At 40.3% G+C, this 8,226-nt stretch overlaps 1 long non-coding RNA gene across 1 annotated transcript; it reads left to right on the plus strand.

Annotated features, from left to right (window-relative positions):
* The first annotated feature begins 2,144 nt into the window (after positions 1 to 2,144).
* On the plus strand, positions 2,145 to 2,972 carry LOC107182615. The gene is made up of 3 exons (XR_001513346.1): positions 2,145 to 2,286; positions 2,345 to 2,347; positions 2,917 to 2,972. It is a non-coding gene; the product is annotated as an uncharacterized LOC107182615 (long non-coding RNA).
* Positions 2,973 to 8,226: the final 5,254 nt, after the last annotated feature.

Consider the following 8,226-nt stretch of genomic DNA (forward strand, 5'->3'; position numbering starts at 1 on the left):
AGGACCCCGCCCCTGCCCCTGCAGGACGCCTCTGGCTGAGGCCTCCGGCCGTGGCAGCAGGGACCCACAGCTGCAGCGGCCCCTCTATCGTGGGCTCCACTTTAGGCCCAGGCAAGGGACCCCTAGCTCCTGGGACTGCCAGCTTCGATTGTGCCCAGCTCCCATCGCTGGCTCCACCCCTACTTCCTGCTATCACTGGCCAGGGCGGCAAAGGCGCCTGATTCTCTGATCATGGCTCGGGGGCAGGGCCGCCTTTGCCCTGCCCCCCAGCTCTTAGCTCCCCCCTGGGTTTCCTATCACTGTCATGGGAAGGGGGCTTCTTCCTGCTTTCCCTTTTGCCTCCCTGCATTGTGCCTACATATGCAAATTAACCGCCATCTTTGTTGTCAGTTAACTGCCATCTGAGTTGGCAGTTAATTTGCATATAGCCCTGATTAGCCAATGAAAAGGGTAGTGTCGTACGCCAATTACCATTTTTCTCTTTTATTAGTGTAGATAGATAGATGCCAAATCCTCATAACAATTTTATATGCATGTATTACTATTCCTGACTTAGAGATGAGAAATGCTGAGGTTTAGAAAAGCCTTGCAGGAGCTTAGAAGGCCAGGACCTTCCCTTTAAGACAGGACTTGACCCAGGGTGATCATGTCATCATTACTAAGAGCTGGAGCAATTGCTGGGGAAATTTGAGCCTTGCTTCTTCACTTTGCTTTGGGTGCAGACACCTGGCTTATGGAAAAGAGCCTTTTCTCACCTTTTGCTTTGACTATATTCTCCCATCCTTAGTACCCGGCCCCCATTATTTTTATTTATTTATTTATTTACTTATTTAAAAAAGCTATCCTTTTAATTTTTATTTAATTTATTGGGGTGACATTGGTTAATAAAATTACATAGGTTTCACATGTACAATTCTCTAATATGTTATCTGTATATTGTATTGTGTTTTCACCACCCAAAGTCAAGTCTCCTTCTGTCACCATTTACCCTTACCCACTTTACTCTCTTCTATAACCCCTCACCTCCTTTTCCCTCTGGTAATCAGCATACTGTTGTCTGTTTCTATGAGTTTTTGTGTTGTTTTTTCTTGTGCTTAATCCCTTTACTTTTTTCACCCAGTCCCCCAACTCCCCTCCCCTCTGACAACTGTCAATCTGTTTTCTGTATCTATGAATCTGTTTCTATTTTGTTCATTAGATTCCACATGTTAGTATAGTGAGATCACATGGTGCTTGTCTTTCTCTGGCTGACTTATATCACTTAACATAATGCTCTCCAGGTCCATCCATGCTGTCGCAAAAGTTAAGATTTCCTTCATTTTTACTGCCAAGTAGTAGTCTATTGTGTAAATGTACCACAGCTTTTTTATCCACTCATTTACTGGAGGGCATTTGAGCTGCTTCCACATCTTGGCTATTGTAAATAACACTGCAATGAAATAGGGGTGAAGACCCCTGTTGTATTTAGATTCTCTGTTCAGTCTGAGGCTTCCCTCTTCCTCCAATCCCAGCTCTGAGAATTCATAATATCACCTTCTCTTTTCTAATGTGCAAGTCTTCTCCAGGGTGGGCACCAGGGCTTATTACCTTTGTCTCCCTGGTAGACATCAGGCACTTGACAAAAGATGAAAAGGACTCATTAGTCCACAAGACATGACTTTCTACAAACTCCCTTTTCCTAAAACTCAAGCTGTTTGTTGTTGTTGTTTTGTTAATCCTCACTCGAGGATATTTTTCCATTGACTTTTAGAGAGAGTGGAAGGGAGAGGAAGAGACAGAGAGAAACATTGATGTGAGAAAGACACATTGATTGGTTTCCTCCTGCATGCACCCTGGCCAGGGTGGGGAAACTTGTGACCAAGGTACATGCCCTTGACCGGAATCAAACCCAGGGCCCTTCAGTCCTTGAGCTGATGCTCTATCCACTAAGCCAAAACAGGTAGGGTTGTCTCTTTGTTTTTGTTGAAATTTTAAGCAATCTGAGATTGGGAGAATGTCTCAAAAATTTACCAAGCTTAACTCAGTTAAAATTGGGTAGATCTAATATACACAATTTAATTTATTCTTAAAACGTTTTTTATCCTTAAAACTTAAACTCTATTTTCTGATATCAAAAGGTAACTTCTACTGATAACATTATTTGAGTATCAGAATGGTAGTTTTTCTTTTCAAAAGCAAATTATTAATTTTAAAAATAATTTTTAAAAATTGAGAATGTTGTAAAACTCAAAAGGTTCAAAATTATATTTACTGAAAAGTAAGTCTTTCTCCTCCCCATTTTTCCAGGTCTCCAGTTCTCTCTCTCTTTTTAAAAAATAAGTTTTTATTGATTTTTAAGAGAAAGGAAGTGGGAGATAGAAACATCGAAGAGAAACATCAATATCCATGGGCTCTGTCTTCTACATGCACCCTGCTGGAGATGGAGCACGAAACCCAGGCATGTGTCCTGATTGGAATTAAAGCAGTGACCTTTTGGTGCCTGGTTCAATGTCCAACCACTGAGCCACACCAGACGGGCTCCAGTTCTCTTTCGACAGTCAACAACTGTTACTGGTTTCCTGTGTTTTCCTCAAGTAATTATCTCAAACTAGTAAGAAAGATCTATAAACTATTGAGAATTTCTCATTTGTGAGATAATTTTGGCTTTGATATCCTGACCTTGTATTGGGAAGTTGTTTAAATTTGATATTTAGAATAATTAATAATTTATGTCATGAATGACATCATCAATAATCTATGTTCTGATGTGAAAAATCCTTTGTACCCCTAGAGAACCATAAACTTGGGTAAGATGCGGGAGAGAAGGAGAGAGACGAAGAGGGGGCTAAAGTAACTGACAATTAGTTACAAGTTCTTATAAAATGTTATTTTCCCTCGTAGAAATGGTGCAATGATATTGAATTTAAAGTCAGAAAGGGTTTGGTGGAAATGTTCAGAGAAGACATATTTCTAAAAAAATAAATAATCTAAGGGAAAAAATGTGAATTATCTCAACATTTCTAAGTTTTTAAAAACATTTTACCCACTCTAATTGCAACTATAATCACTGTATGAAACTATTTCTGGCTTTTATGTAGATATGCCATATAAACGCATGTTGACTAACTAAGAATGAACTTGGGCAAATTCCCTAAAAGCAAGAACAGAAAAGTAGTTCATAGTATCCATCCTAAGAAAATGTTGAATGAATCTAGGCTATTGTTTAGAGAACACTGCTCATATACCCTGGCAGGCTAGGGGAAAGGAGGCCAGAGTGTTCTTATGAGCTGAGAAGACCTGTGGGAAGGTCTGGCCTTGGGGTTGTTGGAAAAGGCTTCATACCAAAGGGGAGGGGCTGTCAGCAGAAGGAGGCTGGAGGTTCCCATTGGCTGCAGAGGCTGAAAATGGGATGAGAAGTAGCTAGCCAGAGAGGCTCACTTTGACTGAGGACCCCACACCATGGTACAGAAGAGAAAGAATCACCATTGGGAATCTGCTCACCCAGAAGATGCAAACATCATATTACATCTGCCTTCAGCAAGGATGATCTTTCCTGCTCCTTATATCTCCTCCCAGCCTTCATCTCTCTAACCCTGGAGGAGTCACAGGCAGACTCCTGGGGTAGAGTGCAGTGATTAGAAACTTTAATTCCATCTGCAACCTTAAATCCCCCTTATAATGTAGCTTAATATATCCATAGGTTCCAGGGATTAGGGCCTCTTTGTGGGAAAAGGGGTGTTATTCTGCTTATCATGTTTGATAGAATGAGATTGTTCTTTGGAGCTGAAAATAACCAAAGGACTTTTTAAAATTTGAGACAAGACAAAATACAAATCTAAACCAAAATGAGATAACACTTCACACCCATTCGAATGGCTATAAATATATATATTCGGAAGATATATATATATCCCCAGAAAAATAGCAAGTTAAAGAGGATGTGAAGAAATTGGAACCTTTGTGAGACTGTAAAATGGTGCAATTGCTAAAGAAAACAGTATGATGTTTCCTAAAAAAATTAAAAATAGAACTACCATATAATCTCAGATTCCCATTTCTGAGTATATTTCCAAAAGAATTGCAAACAGAGTCTAGATGAGATATTTGTATATACATGTTCATAGCAGCACGATTCACAATAGTCAAGAGGTAAAAGCACCCCAAATTATCAATGGATGAATAGATCAACAAAATGTAGTTTATTTTTACAATAGACTATTATTCAGCCTTCAAAAGGAAAGAAATCCTATCACGGTCTACTTGAATGAACCTTGAGAGCATTATGCTAAGTGAAAGAAGCAAGTCTCACAAAAACAAATGCTGTCTGACTCCACTTATATAAGGTATCTAAAGTAGGCCAATTCATAGAAACAAAAAATAGGATGGTGCTCACCAAGGGCTGAGGGGAGGGGGAAAATGGGAGTTTTTTAATGGCTATAGTTTCAGATGAACACTTTTTTCAGATGAAAATGTTCTGGAGATCTGTTTCACAACAATGTGAATATCTTATATAATAAAAAGGTTAATATGCAAATTGTCTCCTTGACTGGGAATTTGACCAGGGGGCAGGGCTGTCTGGCCAACTGCCCTCAGCCCCTCCCCCCGAGCCAGCCTGGCCCAATTGCCCAAAACAGGGTGGGCTAGCCGGACCCCACCCATGCACAAATTCTAGTATTTAACATGATTGAGCTGTACACTTAAAAATGGTTGAGATGTCATATGCTATGTAGGGTTTTTTTTGGTCACAATTAAAAAGAAAAGAGCAAGAGACAAAAGTATGGGGTTCAAGATCTCACCCAAGTTTTTATCGGAGGACAGGTAAAGCTGAATCCACAAATGGGGTTTGAATGGACCCGGGGGAAAGAATAAAGTTGTTTCCTACTCACATCCTATCATGTTCTGCTATTTCAATGTCATGGCTAGCAAGGCCAGTATTCATTATTAAGGTTTGTTAAATGAGATCATGAGTGGGGCCCTAATCCAATTTGACAGCAGAGGAAGATATGAGGGATGAACATGCAGAGGAAAGACCATGTGAGGATACAGCCAGAAGGCAGAGTCAGCAAGCCAGGAAGTGAGAGCTCTTACCAGAAACCAATTCTCCCAATACTTCTAGTCTCCAGAATTATGAGAAATAAACTTATGTTGTTTAAGCCACCCAGTCTGTGGTATTTTGTTAAGACAATCCTGGCAGGCTAATAACACCAGTTTTCTGAGTCTCACTTTTTCAATTATTACAATGCTCTTAGGACTCATCCATGTTGCTGCATTTATCAGTAGTTTATTGTTTTTCATTGCTGACTAGTATTCCATTGCATGAATGTACTATAGTTTGTTTAATGATTCACCTGTTGATGGACATTTGAGTTATTTTCAGCTTTTGACCATTGCAAATAAAAGCTACAACGAACATCCTGTGTAAGTCTTTGTATGGACTTATATGTTTTTCATTTTACTACCTAGGAGAGGGTTGCTGGATCAAATGATAAGCATATGTTTAATTTTATAAAAACCACCTGACTATTTTTCAATATGTCTGGACCATTTTGCATTTCCATTAGCCATGTATGAGCTTTCTAGTTGCTCAGCATTCTTGCCTCTTCTTGGTATTGTTAATCTTTTAAATTTTAGCTGTGGCAATAGGTATGCAATGCTGTCTCACTGGGGCTTTCCTTCGTATTTTCCTGATGACTAGTGATGTTGAACATCTTTTTATGTGCTTAATTTGCCATGTGTATATCTTCTTTGAGGAAGTGTCTGTTCAAATCTTCCGTCCGCCCACTTAAAAAAATTTGGGGTCTTCTGATTTCTGAATTATTGAGTTATAAGTTTTAATATATATATATATTCTGGATTCAAGTACTTCATCAGATATGTGTTTTGTAGATATTTTCTTCTGGTCTTGGCTTGGTTCTTTAAATTTTATTTTCTTAAAAGTATCTTCAAAGAACAGATGGTTTTAATTTTAATGAAGTTCAATTTATCCAAAATTTTCCCTTGCAGTTTATGTTTTTTATGTCTTATCTTAGAAATCTAACTCAAGGTCTCTTTATTAGTTTTCCATTATTCTCATCACAAATTACCACCAATTTAGTGTCAGAAGACAACACAAATTTATTATCTAACAGTTCTATAGGTCAGAATAGATGAAGAGGAAAAGTGGGTTTTTTGGTTGGTTTCTCGGCTCTGGTTTCTCACAAGGCCCAAACCAAGGTGTTGGTTCTTTGGGCTCATATTGAGAACCTTGAGAAGAACCAACTTCCAAGTTCATTTAGATTGTTGTCAGAATCCTTTTTCTTGCAGTTGTATGACCGAGGTCTCCATTTCCTTGTGGGGGCTGCCCCTCACTCCTGGAGGCCTCTCTCTGATTCTTGAATGTGGGTCCCTTACTCTTAGAGCCAATAAAAGCACATGGGATCCTTCTCACGCTTGGAAACTCTAATTTTCCCCTCTGCCACAGCTGGAGAAAGTTCTCTGTTTTTAAGGGGTCATAAACTTAGATTAGGCCCACTTGGATACTCCAGAGCACTTTCCATATTTTATTTTATTTAAAAAATTTTTTTATTGATTTCAGAGAGGAAGGGAGAGAAAGAGATAGAAACTTAATGATGAGAGAGAATCATTGATCAGCTGCCTCTTGCACACCGCCCCCAGCCCAGGGGATTGAGCCCACAACCCGGGCATGTGCCCTTACTGGGAATTGACCCAGGGACCTCTTGGTTCCTGGGTTGATGCTCAACCACTAAATAACACCGGCTGGGCACTTTTTATATTTTAAAGTCTATAACCTTAATTACATCTACAAAGTCCCTTTTGCTATATCACATAGCATATTCACAGGTTCTTGGGGTTAGAGAGTGGACATCTTTGGGAATTCTTTGCATATGATATCTAATTGTTCTAGAACTTGTTGAACAAGTTAGGTGTTTGATTTCTATCATGATGAGAAATTATGATTTTCATAGTTTCCGAACAAACAGAACCATGACTCATGCTTCATAATTGTTATTGCTGATTTCATGGAAAATCCTATCACATTTTTGGCATTTACAAAACATCTTTTTTTCTGGGAATATTTAGGAGTGAGGCATGTGAAACTCCATTTCCGTCCTCACTTTCTACACACATCCAACATTCCAGATGGCCAAGGAATCCATAACTTAGTGGCCAGTTCTATATTTATGCTACTTAAAGGCAGAGCCAGCAAATCATGGGCCAGCTCTTTGGCTGCTTACAAGTTTCTGCCTCTTGTCTGGATTGTCACTGAGGCTGGACCTTGGGATGGATCAAGAATTTCCACCCTGGGAGCTGGGGGAGGCATGGGGTGAGAAGTGAGGCAGGAATGACGCCTTGCTGTGAATGTCTCTGAGAAAAACATCACCCCTCTTTTAAAAAAAGTTTCCCACAGTAAAACTGAATCTAGGAAAATAAAGAACAGAAGGTGGCCAGTCTTAAAAATTCTACCCTCCCAGCTTTCCTTAGTCTCCAGGCGGCTCACTCCCTGAGCAGATGGTTTCCTCTGGGCTGGGAGTAGGTCACTGTTCTCTTTGAGGATTCCCCTGCCTGACCTTAGCCAGGGTCATGGATCTGGTCAGCCTGTCAGGAGCTGGTTACCTATTCTGTAGTGGAGCCAAAGCATGAAGCATGATGGTACCTCAGCTCCACAGGCACAGAAGGGCAGGAGGGTAGGGAGGACCTGGGCCAACTCAGGTCAAGGGTAAGGAACTCTCACTTATCTCAGGCAATGGCAATGACTTAGCTTTATGAGCGGCCATTTTGTGTCAGGCACTTTGTATATGTGATTAGATGAAATGACACTTCTTCCTTTCTGAGAAACTAGGATGATTAATTTGGGGCTGGGCACCCTGCATTATCTGTCAGTGAAAGAAAACTTTATATACTCCAGGGCCAAGGGCAGGTGTTCTTTCAGCAGAATAAAGCCCAACCCAGGCTAAGTAGTTCTCAAGAAATAACTTGTGAAATAGACCATGTTAGTTAAGTGGGAGAAACCTAGGTTGAAGGACTCAGCTAAATATAACTATAAATCTTTCCTGGGGATCAGGAGCAGGAGACAGAAGGAAATTAATTCTTCAGGGTAAGGTGTGCTTTGGTTTTAGATGATTTGGGGAGTGAAGTGGGAGCCCACCACTATACACCCTTTCCTCCCTCCCTTGGGTACAGTGTTCCTTCTCTCCAACCCCCCACTGTACCCCCTAAAAAGCAGAACAGTGGGAATTATTCTTTGAA

The sequence above is a fragment of the Myotis davidii genome, unplaced genomic scaffold (assembly GCF_000327345.1).
Source record: "Myotis davidii unplaced genomic scaffold, ASM32734v1 scaffold370, whole genome shotgun sequence".
In the NCBI taxonomy this organism is placed as follows: domain Eukaryota; kingdom Metazoa; phylum Chordata; class Mammalia; order Chiroptera; family Vespertilionidae; genus Myotis; species Myotis davidii.